Source organism: Piliocolobus tephrosceles, chromosome 13, assembly GCF_002776525.5.
Source record: "Piliocolobus tephrosceles isolate RC106 chromosome 13, ASM277652v3, whole genome shotgun sequence".
Lineage (NCBI taxonomy): Eukaryota > Metazoa > Chordata > Mammalia > Primates > Cercopithecidae > Piliocolobus > Piliocolobus tephrosceles.
Genome location: NC_045446.1, coordinates 79,344,390 through 79,357,498, shown reverse-complemented (window position 1 = coordinate 79,357,498; position 13,109 = coordinate 79,344,390). Strand labels below are relative to the sequence as shown.

General features: G+C 34.5%; 1 protein-coding gene across 4 annotated transcripts in view; it reads left to right on the top strand.

Moving 5' to 3' along the window:
• The window catches only part of NOX4 (NADPH oxidase 4), a 165,521-nt gene that overhangs the window by 117,733 nt on the left and 34,679 nt on the right, over positions 1–13,109 (top strand). The gene's annotated exons all lie outside the window — the stretch shown is intronic.

The window sequence follows — 13,109 nt, the reverse complement described above, 5'->3', positions numbered from 1 at the left end:
CAGGTAAATGAAGAAAGATATAGGTAATTTAAGTGAAAGTCACAGTGTTGTCAAAAATCAGGAAAGGCAATGATTAAACTCCCTTTGGAAAGGATGAATCCAGTTGTTTAATCAATTAAACAAAAGCAAAGTCAGTCAAACAAAATGAAGCAGAAACAAAGTCAATCAAACAAAAGCAAAGATTTTGTTCTGGGTAGTAGTATAGAAAAGCCATTTAGGGCCAGCTTGGTGAAGATTATGAATGCCTCAGCAAAATATTAGAGTAACCAACCAAGGGAATTTAGGGAATTTTTGAAGGATTTGAAGCACTATGATGAAAATGGTATTAATTAGGTTGCTAGTTGGACAGATTAAAATCAAGGGAAGACTTGAAGGTACTTAAAAGCAGAGGGGAAGGAGGCCGTGGAGAGGTGGGGATGGAAACTCTAAGTAGTGAATTTGTGAACACAAGTTGAGAAGGTAGCGTTAGAAGGAAGAACCTAATTTCTGTAAAAACCAGGGAAGGATAAGATAATAAGAAAGACATGTTTTGAAATGAGGAGAACAGTAGTTGGTATAAGGAGGTTATTTCATATAGTTAAAAAATAATAGAGGTATGTATAAAATGTAATGTCTTTAGAAAGGGTAGCCAGTTTAGAATTGGAGACTTAAAAAAAAAAAAAAAAAAAGGAAGGAAATCTGCAACATAGGATTTAATGGGCAAACATCTAAATGAATTAAAACAATCTTTGAGCAGTAATGACTCATTTAAAGTAATGAAAAACTAGGTTTACAAGGATAATTTTCAGATGGTAGCATTGAAAAGATCATGGTCATCCTCTGATATATATACACTGGTGGAGTATGAACATATGAATAATCGCAATATGCTCGATATCAGTTGATATAATCACAGTGGTTTTTTTTTTTTTTTTTTTTTTTTCCACACTGTTCTGGAACTAAAGAATAAGGAAAGTTCTTTTCTGATGAGAATCCCAATATAGTAGGAATTAAGTTCAGTCATGAATGGTAAATTGATAGAATTCTATATCTGAAAGAAAACATACAATGAAAACATAATTTAATTCATAAGATTAAGCAGAAACTCCTGATGGTTTGTTATTAGCTATTGTTACCGAGTTTTTTCACAGTTATTTTCTCTTACCAGTAGCTCATTAAAATAAATGATGTCTCACTATTTTAATCATCTCTATTATGAACACTTAGTCGTGTTAATTTTATCCTCTTTTTTTTAATGTACTATGCCACCGAGAGAAACAAGATCATTCTATTCAGAGAGTTCAGTTCCAGTCAGATGCTTTTCAATTAATAGACCTTCTTTGTTGTTGACTTGAAATATTTGTTGACTTGGAAAAAAACGTAAGCAGTCATGCAGAGAACACCTAAATAATCATGTCACTGTCGGACACTTTAGTTCAAAGAGATTTAGCTGCCTTACAATGAGATTACAATTATTGAAGGAAAAGTAGGAGCATTACCTTTGAAATCAAGAATCATTGGTTTTTATTCTAAAAGAATTGATTAAAACTTGGTATTGGCTGGGTGCGGTGGCTCAAGCTTGTAATCCCAGCACTTTGGGAGGCCGAGACGGGCGGATCACGAGGTCAGGAGATCGAGACCATCCTGGCTAACACGGTGAACCCCCATCTCTACTAAAAAATAGAAAAAACTAGCCGGGCGAGGTGGCGGGCGCCTGTAGTCCCAGCTACTCGGAGGCTGAGGCAGGAGAATGGCATAAACCCGGGAGGCAGAGCTTGCAGTGAGGTGAGATCCGGCCACTGCACTCCAGCCTGGGCGACAGAGCGAGACTCCATCTCAAAAAAAAAAAAAAAAAAAAACTTGGTATTAAGAGGAGTAGGTATAGGAAATACCAAAGAGATACCTAAGAGATTGAATATCAAAGGTTTATTTTTTAAAACTGACTGAGAGATATTTAATATGACTTTTTAGTTGCTGAAATATGTTCTGCATTGGCAGCATACAGAGACTAAAGAACAGGTTTAAAATAGCTCCATAAATGATCTCTCCAAGACTAATAAACTATACCTAGCTATAGAGTGCCGGAGGAGCAAGGGAAGCAACTATGCAGCACAAGACAAAGAAGCACCAAAGTCTCATATTTCTTGTCTAGATTTTCGTTTTCACCAGACCTCTAGTTGCATCTCCTAAATATGTGGAAGACCTGTTAAGTTTAGAAGACCCTTAAAACATTTTAGACACGATTCAGCGTTTTTTCTTGAAATGATTGTAGTAGAGTAGATGGGGTGGATAACCCAAGTAGATTTCTCTTTTAATTGAATTAATACCCCATTACTCTTCTAGAAGCAGCCATTCTTTCCAGTTTCAAACATATGGTCAGAGATTATTGCCTTGATTATCATTTTAAGTGTACAGAAATGTTTTGTTAATTTCTTCATTAGATATGATTAGTATTGATTAATGTCTGAGATAATGCTATACTCTTGCTTATTTTGGTGGTCTAAATAGCCACTTATTCCACAGATGTTTGCGTTGTGCTACAACAGAATTAAATACATAACATCCACGTGTAATTAATGTAAACTTTCTGCCACTGATCCCTTCAGCAGTTAATGAATTAGCAATAATTGTGAGTAAATATTCAATAAAGGACTTGTAGCATGTATCACATGATGTTTCTATGAATCTTGGGTATAAATTCCCGTATTGTCTTCTGGAAAAGCTTTCTACAGTGAGAAGATATGGTTATCTTTGAGGATTAAAAATGAGAAGACAGGGTCATATATTATTATGGATTTGCCTCAGTCACATAATAAATTGACTACTCACAGTGAAGGTAATCTTAAATATAGGTTTAGTTAAGGACTGGGCCACAAAACAGTTAATAACTCTCTTATTTGTTTCTATATCACTGTAGAAGCCAGTCATGTTTCAGGCTTTATTCAGATTTCTCATGAAAAGATTAAAACAGAACATGTGTTATGTGTTTAAAGTATTTTTTTAATTTTTGGAAACTCCTTGAAAGTCAAATTATGACCATGCAAAATTATATTAATGTTATTACTTTATTTTGACAACATATTTTAGGCCAATTACATCAACTGCCTTACACTAGATATCACTGTGAATGGCTTTTGGTTGCTGCAAAAAGCCAATAAATAAATAAATAAATAAATAAATAAATAAATAAATAAATCTTATTTGGATATATGGAATCTCACAGATTTTACATAATTCATATTCATACAATATAAACTTTAAGGTTATAATATTTATTATCAACTGCTACATACTCAAAGTAGTGCCTGGAAGTACTCTTTTTGTTGTTACTGTTGCCATGACTAGTGAATTACAATGATTAGTCATTTGTGGAAGATAATATTTCAACTATTAACTTTGGCTAATAATCAAATGTGTGTTAAACAACTACTATGTTCCAGACTGTTTATTAGTCACTGGAGATACAGTATTGAACAAAGGTGACTAAGTCTCCGCTCTTATGGAGATTGTGTTTTGGTCCATGGGGAGTTTATCATTTTTTTGGAGATGTTTTGGTGTGACTCTATCTCCTGCCATTTGGCCATGGTTTATAGATTGTAGTAGCCTCACTACTACCTATAGGGTACTACTATAGTATAGTATAGGATATAGTACCACTAGAGTAGTACCCTATGTCCTACCAGCCCCTGTGGATGGTAGTAGTTTTCTTCTACTCTCTGAATTTTTTCACCATCCTTAATTTGGCTTTTCACTTCTTCCCTCACTTGAGTCATTAGTTCCCTCTAATGAACTTCTTCCACTTAAATTATACAGTCATGTTTCTGCCTGGATCTGCACTGTTACACAAGTTTAGAAAAGCTCTCTGAACAGAACCCCGAATAAAGAGGAGAAATATATAGGGGGATTGCATTTGCAGTGTACAGGGACTAAAGAACAGGTTTAAAATAGCTCCATAAATGAGATATTTTAAAAATATATGTCTTTAAAAAGTTTAAGAGATAATAAAAGTAAGAGAGTATTTTATATCTATAAAAATAGTATACATATGTAACAAACCTGCACGTTATGCACATGTACCCTAGAACTTAAAGTATAATAATAATAAAAATAAAAACAGTCAAAAAAATATATCTTTAAAAAATTTAAGAGATAATAAAAGTAAAAGAGGATGTGGAGCTGATAAATATAGATCAATCTGGCAGTGTGCTTGGGTTAGCTCCCAGGGCTTGAGAGGTGCTTGTCTTCCCACCTCTGTGGTCAGTGAGGTCATGTCTGATAGCTTCCCATCACTCACAGTGACGTAGTTATTCCGCAGAAATTGACCAACAGCATTCCCATGGTGTGAATATGTCCTCTATAATTCGTATGTTGAAATTTAATCACCAATGTGATAATATTAAGAGGTGGGACTTTTAGGAGATGATTAAGTCATGAGAATAAAGCCCTCATGGATGAGATTAGTGCCTTCTGAAAGGGCTTGAGGGATTTGATTCACTCTCCTCTGCTCTTCTACCATGTGTGTTCCTCCCCTTTTGTTCTTTTGCTATTCTGTTATGTAAGGACACAGCAATAAGGCACTACCTTAGAAGCAGAGAGCAGCCTTTACCAGGCCTCAAAGCTGCTGGTGGCTTGATCTTGTACTTCCCAGCCTTTAGAACTGTGATAAATACATTTCTGTTGTTTATACATTACCTAATTTGTGGTATTTTGTTATAGCAGCTGTCTAACAAAGACAACCATAAAGTAGGCCTTATATATTTATCTATTATTAGACCTGGCTATTAAACATTTGCCAGAATACCAATGGACAAATTCTAAGAAGTTTGTATGTAAAGCAAAATAAAGAAGTAAGTCAGCAGCTGAAAGGAGGAAATAAGGACAAGGATGATATAAATTAAAGGTATATGATTATTTTTTAATAATTATAACAATACACTAATTATAATATATTTATACACGTATTTGAATGATGAGAATGAAATGGAGAGAGGAAGTTTTATATTGCTGGAGAGATGTGGGATATAGTTCCAGGGGCAAATAGAAGATGTCCAAGTTTCTGGGAGGAAAACTTGGGAGGCTTTCTGGGCCAAACTGAGTGTCAGAGATAAATAGAACTTGCCTAGAGTCGGGGATTATTCCAGGAACAAAAAATAGTTTGAGTGGCTCAGAAGGGTGAAATAGCTTGGAATGTCAGGAAAATGCCATGCTATTGGTGGCCTGGCTGGGGTGGCATCCAAATATTAGGCCAAGGAGGAGCTTGTAGATCTTGCTATGAAACTTGGTCTTTTCCCGAAAGATGCTGGTAAAATATTGAGGAGTTTTAAACAGTAACTGAAAAAAACAGTAACTGAAATCAAATTTGCCCTTTATATGGGTCACCCTGCCAGTGTTATATCAAATAAAAAGGAAGAGGACTAGGCTGGAGGCAAATACATCACATTAAAGATTTTTTTAATGTCAAGCAAATGGAAGACTTTATCTTTTGAGTTTTGGGAGAGGAGTGATCTATGGTTGCTGCAAGAAGCCAATAAATAAATAAATAAATAGGACTGAACAATATACTGTTAGCTTCATAAAAATCATGTCATTAGGAAGATGCAAAGGAAAGGTTTGGAGATGGTACATATTGCTGTGAATTACTGAGTGCATTGGAGACCAGTAAGTGGAGAGAGTTAGTGTACAAAAAGAGGCACATAGCAAATGGGCCTATTTCTAAATTCTTCCTGTTGCTACATTTCCCCAGAACTATGAGAATGATTGATTTTATAATGATCTGACTTGTGATTAGCAGTGGAAGATAAATGGCAAATACAGATGCAACTACCTATGTATATATCTAGATGGATCTGTGTCAGGATGAGGATAAACCTATTATAGCTTAAAGTATATATACTTTGTGTAATGAAATACTGTAGTTGTAGCCTCATGTGAGTCTATGTGGAAATCATTTAAGATAATGATGAAACTTAACATGGCTTATTTGCTATCACAATATAATAAATCATTCAATGTATGTGAACTGGGCATAAATTCTACAGCCTCAGAAATCAAGGAAGCTTTTTTATCAGGAAAATGAGAAGCACATTGCATGTGTACTACAATTTAAATGCCTATCTGTTCTCAGGAAAGAGGATAAATTGTTTTTCCCTTGATTTCTCATTTTATGAACATTAAATATATGCTGTCATGTTTTTAGTAGGGGACAACTCACTTAAAATGCCACAGAAATATAAAAATTGCTTAGTAAATAAAGAATTAACTAGTCATTAAGTTTTATTCATTCTAGCCGTTTTACAAACCCAAACATAGAAGTAAATATCAAATTTTTGTTTTCTATTCAATTTTCACAATGTTACTTTTTGTTTGTTTGTTTCTTTTCGGTTTTTGGAGACAGGTCTTGCTCTGTCTCCCAGGCTGGAGTTGATGTGGCCATGGCTCACTGCAGCCTTGACCTTCCAGGGTCTATGGAAGGATCTATGGATCCTCACATGTCAGCCTCCTGAATAACTGGGACCACAGGCTCAGACCACCATGCCTGGCTAATTTTTATATTTTTTTACAGAGGCAGGGTTTTGCCATGTTGCCCAGGCTAATCTGGAACTCCTTGGCTCAAGCGATCAGCCCACCTCAGCCTCCGAAAGTACTGTGACTACAGGAGTGATCTACTGTGCCTGGCCAAAATGTCACTTTTTAGTTTTGAAAATAAATTATACAATTGCTGGACCTGGAAGTAGAGTTATTATAGTGAAGTGGTTTGTTTTTATGGGTTGCTATATTTTTATTAGAATTGTTCTGTTCGTAAAAGTTGTTTAGAGTTTCTGTTATCCAGTATTTTCTACTTTATTTTACTATGTAACGTGCAAGAAAATAAGAATTATGAGGGATTTTCTTGGTAACATAATTTATTAATCAATGTCAAAAAACATGACATAATGTACTGAATGGCTAAGAAGGCGTATGTCAGTTTACGAAATGAGTCTAGTGTTAATGGACTAAGTAATTTCAAAGGAAGCAAAATGACAAGGGTTTTGTGCCATTTTAGTTATTATCAGGAACATTTTTAAGTATTCATTTTCTTGATACACTTGCTAATCATTTTATGTATTTGTTTGTTGTTTTTCCCTGATTCATAGTCTTGGTCTTTGGTCAAGACATCCTCTATTTAAGTACAAAGAAGACTCACTACATGGCTGTATTCTATGGGCTTTAAAGGCCCGTATATTGCATGGCATTGATTTTATTTGCTCGGATCTTTAGATTTGAACTTCATAAAACATAAAAGAAAATCTCCTGTTTGTTATTTTTGGGGGAGGTCAGGGAGGTTCTTGGTCTTGGATAAAATGGCCTGTTTTTTCTTGCATATACACCTAAGAGGTATTCAGTTTGTGCAGAAACTAGGAACTGAATTAGTATCGAGCTGTGTCTTGATCAGTTTGAGGTGTTTCTTCTGATGAAAGCCAACACTATTTAAAAAAAATACAGTTGATATGACAAATGAAAATATAACAGTTTTCTTAAAAGGTGGATTGTAGAAAGCTTAGTAGCAATAATGTGTTTATCCAAAAATGTCTCTGTTATTTGCCTTCACTTTCTTTGAAAGTGTTTTTTTTTTTTTTCCACCCTCTTTCATTTTTTTGTTATAGTTTAGCCTCTGTGGCAATTAAAGAGAATTTCTATTTTATAAGAAATCCAGTTCTAGGCATTGATGCATTGATGTATTTAGAGGCCAAGAAGTCTGTCTGTAGTTCTTTCAAAAACTGCTTTTGTTTTTTTTTTTAAATAGTGCATTTAACAAATAAGAAGCAAAATAATGAGTATCACAGAAATAGACTTTTATCACTCTGCTCCCCTGAAAATAAAAGGATTCATTAAATAATTTTCCTTTGTTTAATACTGCATTGTCTGCCTTCAGACCTTACAGTATTTAAAAGTACCAGGTGTTAAGGCATGCAGATGGCATATGACTCTGCTAAACTTTCTCTTATCCTGTAATCCTTAGGCAAGAAGAAATTAAAGGAGGGAGGGGAGAAAAGGGAGTACAGTATATTCTCAGGAGAGATAAGGCAGTATGATGGCAGTGAAAAGAACCCTGGACTGTGAGTATTTTTGTTTTGCTTTTGTGTTTTGTTTTATGATGGCAGTGGGAAGAACCCTGGACTGTGAATGTTTTTGTTTTGCTTTTGTCTTTTGTTTAAGTATCTTTGCCTCTTTCTAGCCATGTGACCTTGAGACTATCAGTCAGCTGGTTGGTTTTTAGTTTCCTTGTCTACAACATACCAAACTGAGGGAGTTGTTTCCTAATTTCTCAGTTCATTATTGCTGTAAAATGGTATAATTATTTTGAAAGAAATAAATTATAAGATACAGATAATTCAATTCCACATAACGTGTGAATGATAGTAGATGCATATTGGTATAGTTCAGAAAATATACAGGAATACTGTGGAGAATACATGTCAAGTAGAGGATTTTTATGTTGCTTATTTTGTTTTCCTATTGGTGTTCTAATTCATTCATTAGCTCTGGTTGTACATACATCTCATCTTCTCAAAATTACATGTATGGGTTTAGGGATTTTTTTCCCCTTATGTAAGACAATATAAAATTATGTTTTTTGTATTACCTTGACATGGCCTTAATATTTGCAAAAAAAAAAAAAGATAGTTTTATATAACCAGAGCATGCAACTGGGTTTTTTCTTCTAGAATTATAAATCATTTTATTTTCTTCTAGAATTATAAATCATTTTCATTTGAATCCTACAAGCTTATGACACAAGATTTGCCTACATATGTAATATATATAGGCAAATATGTATGTGTGTGTATATATGTATGTGTGTGTGTGTATATATATATGTAAGCATATATATACATAGAGAGAGAGAAAGAAAGAGAGAGAGAGACAGGGTCTCACTGTGTCACCTAGGCTGCTGTGCACTAGCATAATCATAGCTCACTGAAGCCTCAAAATCCTGGGCTTGAGCAATTCTCTTGTCTCAGCTTCCCAAGTAGTGAGGACTACAGGTGTACACCACCACAACTGGCTAATTTTTAAAACTTTCTTGAAGAGCCAGGGTCTTGCTGTGTTTCTCAGGCTGGTCTCAAATCCCTGGCCTCAAGCTTTCATATATTGGAAATGTAGCCATGAGCCACCACACCTGGCCTGCCTATATCTTTAATAAGTTGCAACTTGATTTCCTGGTTTATGTAAAGTAGTACTAATCTGAGTGCCTCTCATGTTGATTTGAAACCAATAGTTTAAATAGCAACTATTGTTGCTATTATAAATATTGTTATTATTGATTTACCATGTATTACTATGTATTACCAAGTATTATTATTGAGTTACCATGGTAATAAAAAACATTCCCTTGATTTAAATAAACTTTTCAGTAGGGAGATGTATGCTCCATATCTTTCTAGTTGGTATGGATGGACTCGAAGTCTCCTCTTTAATTATTCTTTTTAGAAGTAATTTGTTTTTCTAAGATTAATATGCATATTTCTAAGGAAACTAAAACACCAAATTTTGACAAACCATTAATTTCTTTAAATCCCTAGAAATAATGTGCTTCTTTCCCTTTTTAAATAATTTTGTAATTATATTCTAAATTCCTTTCAAGTAGCTGTAATGGCATTGAAGTTCTTTTGTTGTCTTGGCATTTTTTTGTGTGCGTTTAATAAATAGAGCTGCCTTGGTGATAATAATTTGTTTTATTCATAGTCTGTGACAAGTAATAGGTACTCAATAAAATTTGTTAGATGAGTGAAGAAGTGAATAAAACATTATTTAACTGATGAAGTTCTGATTATACAAAATACTGATTTTACTTTCAATTCTAAATTTTCTGTCATTATAGATTATTGATATATATGTAACAGAGCAAAAATATTCAGCTTATTTAGTATGATGGCTCAAAAGGGCTTCCTTTGTTGGTTTGTTTATTTTTTATAAAATCTCTTCACTTCTTTTGCTTTTTATTACCAGCATATCCAGGCTAAGTAGACCGTTCTGTTCCAAACTCTCAGAGCATATCTTTAGCATTTATTTACTTGTGGTGTTTGTGTCTTTTGATAAAAAAAATTTAGAATGTAATTACAAAATTCTTTAAAAAGGGAAAGAAGCACATTATTTAGACCTCTTCTCTGCTAGACCTTTAGCCCACTAAGAACCTCACTTGGTGCCTGACTTACAGTGCATGCTCAGAAATGTTACTGAGAAATTACTTATTTTACATGTTCACATTTTGTGTTTATATATTTAAATAGTAATTCCTAAATGTTGTGAGAAAAATCATTTGTACCATCTATTTCAAGCTGCATATGTGTCTGTTTGTGTGTATTGTGTGTCTGCATTGGTGTGGTCTTTTCCTTGAGAGGTGGAGGAGGGGATAATACTCCAAGATCTATAATATGGGGAGTATGAATGACAACTACTCTTAAATATACGTTCATGTGTGGTTATGTGCACATCCATGCCCTACATCTACTCTTTAAACACACACACATATATATATATATATACATCTACATCTACTCTTTAAATATTTATATATATATACACACACACGTATAGATAGATGATTGGTAGATTTCTTTTAGATAAGTACTAAAAATTACAGCTCAAACAAATCTAAAAATTAAAATTCAAACAAGATATAGATAAAATAAAAAACTATTATATATGATTAGGAGCCATCAGGCAATACTTAACTGATAGAGTCAAGATGGACATGATCAAGATGCTGGACAGCATGGCTAAAAGAGTAGTCAAAATGGATTGACAATGACCACCTTTACATACCACAGAGGTGTTATTTATGTAACATCTGGAAAGTTCTGGAAAAAGAGAAATGATTTATTGCTGATCTTTATTCTACTTAAACACATGCACATGCATCACATCCCATTGTAGTTGAGAACTTGGTAGAAGTTCTCAGTACAAAGTGGAGATCTATCAAGAACTTCTGTTGCAGGTTGGATTAGCTAGAAGCTCTCTCTCTGTGTGTGTGTGTGTGTGTGTGTGTGTGTGTGTGTGTGTATAACGTAAAATGCTTATTAGAGAGCAATACCCATGACAGGAAAGAGAACAAAGAAAGAGAACAAAGAGGGTTTAGGTGAAGGAAGAATTTGAAACAAGGCAGGTTCAACAAAGTCCAGCCAAATAGGTGGGAAGATCTAGAGCAAGTATTGCCCATCAGAGTTGCCTGCGTAGGGCTGAAATATCCTTGCCTTGTTCAGTCACTGGATGTGAGCTGCTCTGTTAGAGGTACTTGCTTTGTATCTGAGGCCGATCCTGATGGAACTGACAGCTGGAGATTGAACTGCACTCTCCACAGCTGGGCAACGGGTTCTTCACTGAAGAGGCACTTTGGGGATACTTCTTTGTATCAACTACATGACCCCTAGCTTTTCTTATTAATATTTAATTTAAAAAAAAATCTCATGTGAATGTGAAATAGAGTAGGATGCTAGGACAGCAGGCATAAACCAGAATAGTCCCAGTCAAACAAAGACATGTGGTCCCTCTCCCTTTCAGTGACTTTAATAAGATTTCTTTTCATTCCTTGAACAAATATTCTTTTTTGTTTTGTTTTGTTTCAATAGTTTCTGAGGTAGAGGTAGTTTTTGGTTACATGGATAAATTCTTTAGTGATGATTTTTGAGATTTTAGTGCACCCATCACCCAAGCAGTGTAGACTGTACTCAATATGTAGTTTTTTACCCCTCACCCCACTTCCAACATTCCCTCTCCGGAGTTCTCGAAGTTGATTATATCTTTCTTATGTCTTTGAGTCTGCAAAGGTTAGCTTAGCTCTCACTTATAAGTGAGAACACAGGATACTTAGTTTTCCATTCCTGAGTTACTTCACTTATAATAGTGGCCTCCAGCTCCCTCCAAGTTGCTGCCAAAGACATTATTTTGTTCCTTTTTATGGCTGAGTAGTATTCCATGTTGTATATATACCATATTTTCTTTATTTATTTGTTAGTTGATGGGCACTTAGGTTGGTTCCATATCTTTATTGTTGTGAATTGTGCTGCTATAAACATGCATGTGCATGTGTCTTTTTCATGTAATGACTTATTTTCCTTTGGGTAGATACCTAGTAGTGGGATTGCTGGATTGAATGGTTGTTTTATTTTTAGTTCTTTAAAGAATCTCCATGTATTGTCCATAGTCATTATGCTAATTTACATTCCCATCAGCAGAGTAAAAGTGTTCCCTTTGCACCACATCCACACCAACATCTATTGTTTTTAGACTTTTTAATTACGGCCATTCTTGCAGTAGTAAGGTACCATTTCATTGTGATTTTAATTTGCATTTCCCTGATGATTAGTGATGTTGACCACTTTTTCATGTTTGTTAGCGGTTGCATGTCTTCTTTTGAGAAATGTCTATTCATGTCCTTTGTCCACTTTTTGATGGGATTATTTGTTTTTTGTTGCTGATTTGTTTGAATTCCATGTAGATTCTGGAAACTAGTCCTTTATCAGATGCAAAGCTTGAGAAAATAGGCAAATATTTTTTAAGCAACTGAAAGTTGAAAGGTGGCTTAAAGATCACTGAACCCATCTGACTCAGTTGTCAGTTCAGAAAAGGAATTAAGAATAGAGGCAGACATGGGTCAAGAACTCAGGCTCTCTGACAACCAGTTGAGTGTTGTTTATTTTATTTTTTCATTTTCCAAGAGAAATTTTTTTCTGCTTTAGTTAGGTATAATGGACAAGTAAAATTGTGTATTTTCAGGGAGTACATATCTCTTGTATACATATGCATTGTGAAGTGATTACCACACTCAAGCTAATTAACATATTCATCACCTCAAATAGTTACCTTTGTTGTGTGTGGTAAGAATACTTAAGATTTACTTGGCAACAGTGTCTTTTCTCTTATGACCTGTTGCTGCTAAATAGTGAAAACTGTATGAGTGAAGAAAGATTTGTCCCTTGGTATATCCTTTATCGTGTATACTCTCTGATAATATGTCCTACATTAAGAAGTAATCCTCAGCCTATATTGCCAAAAAATGTGAAATAATATCAATATTATGATGCAATCATCCTATTGACCCTTTTTGGGGTAGGAGGTACTGTCTGGTTCCTTCCAGTATAACTTCTAAT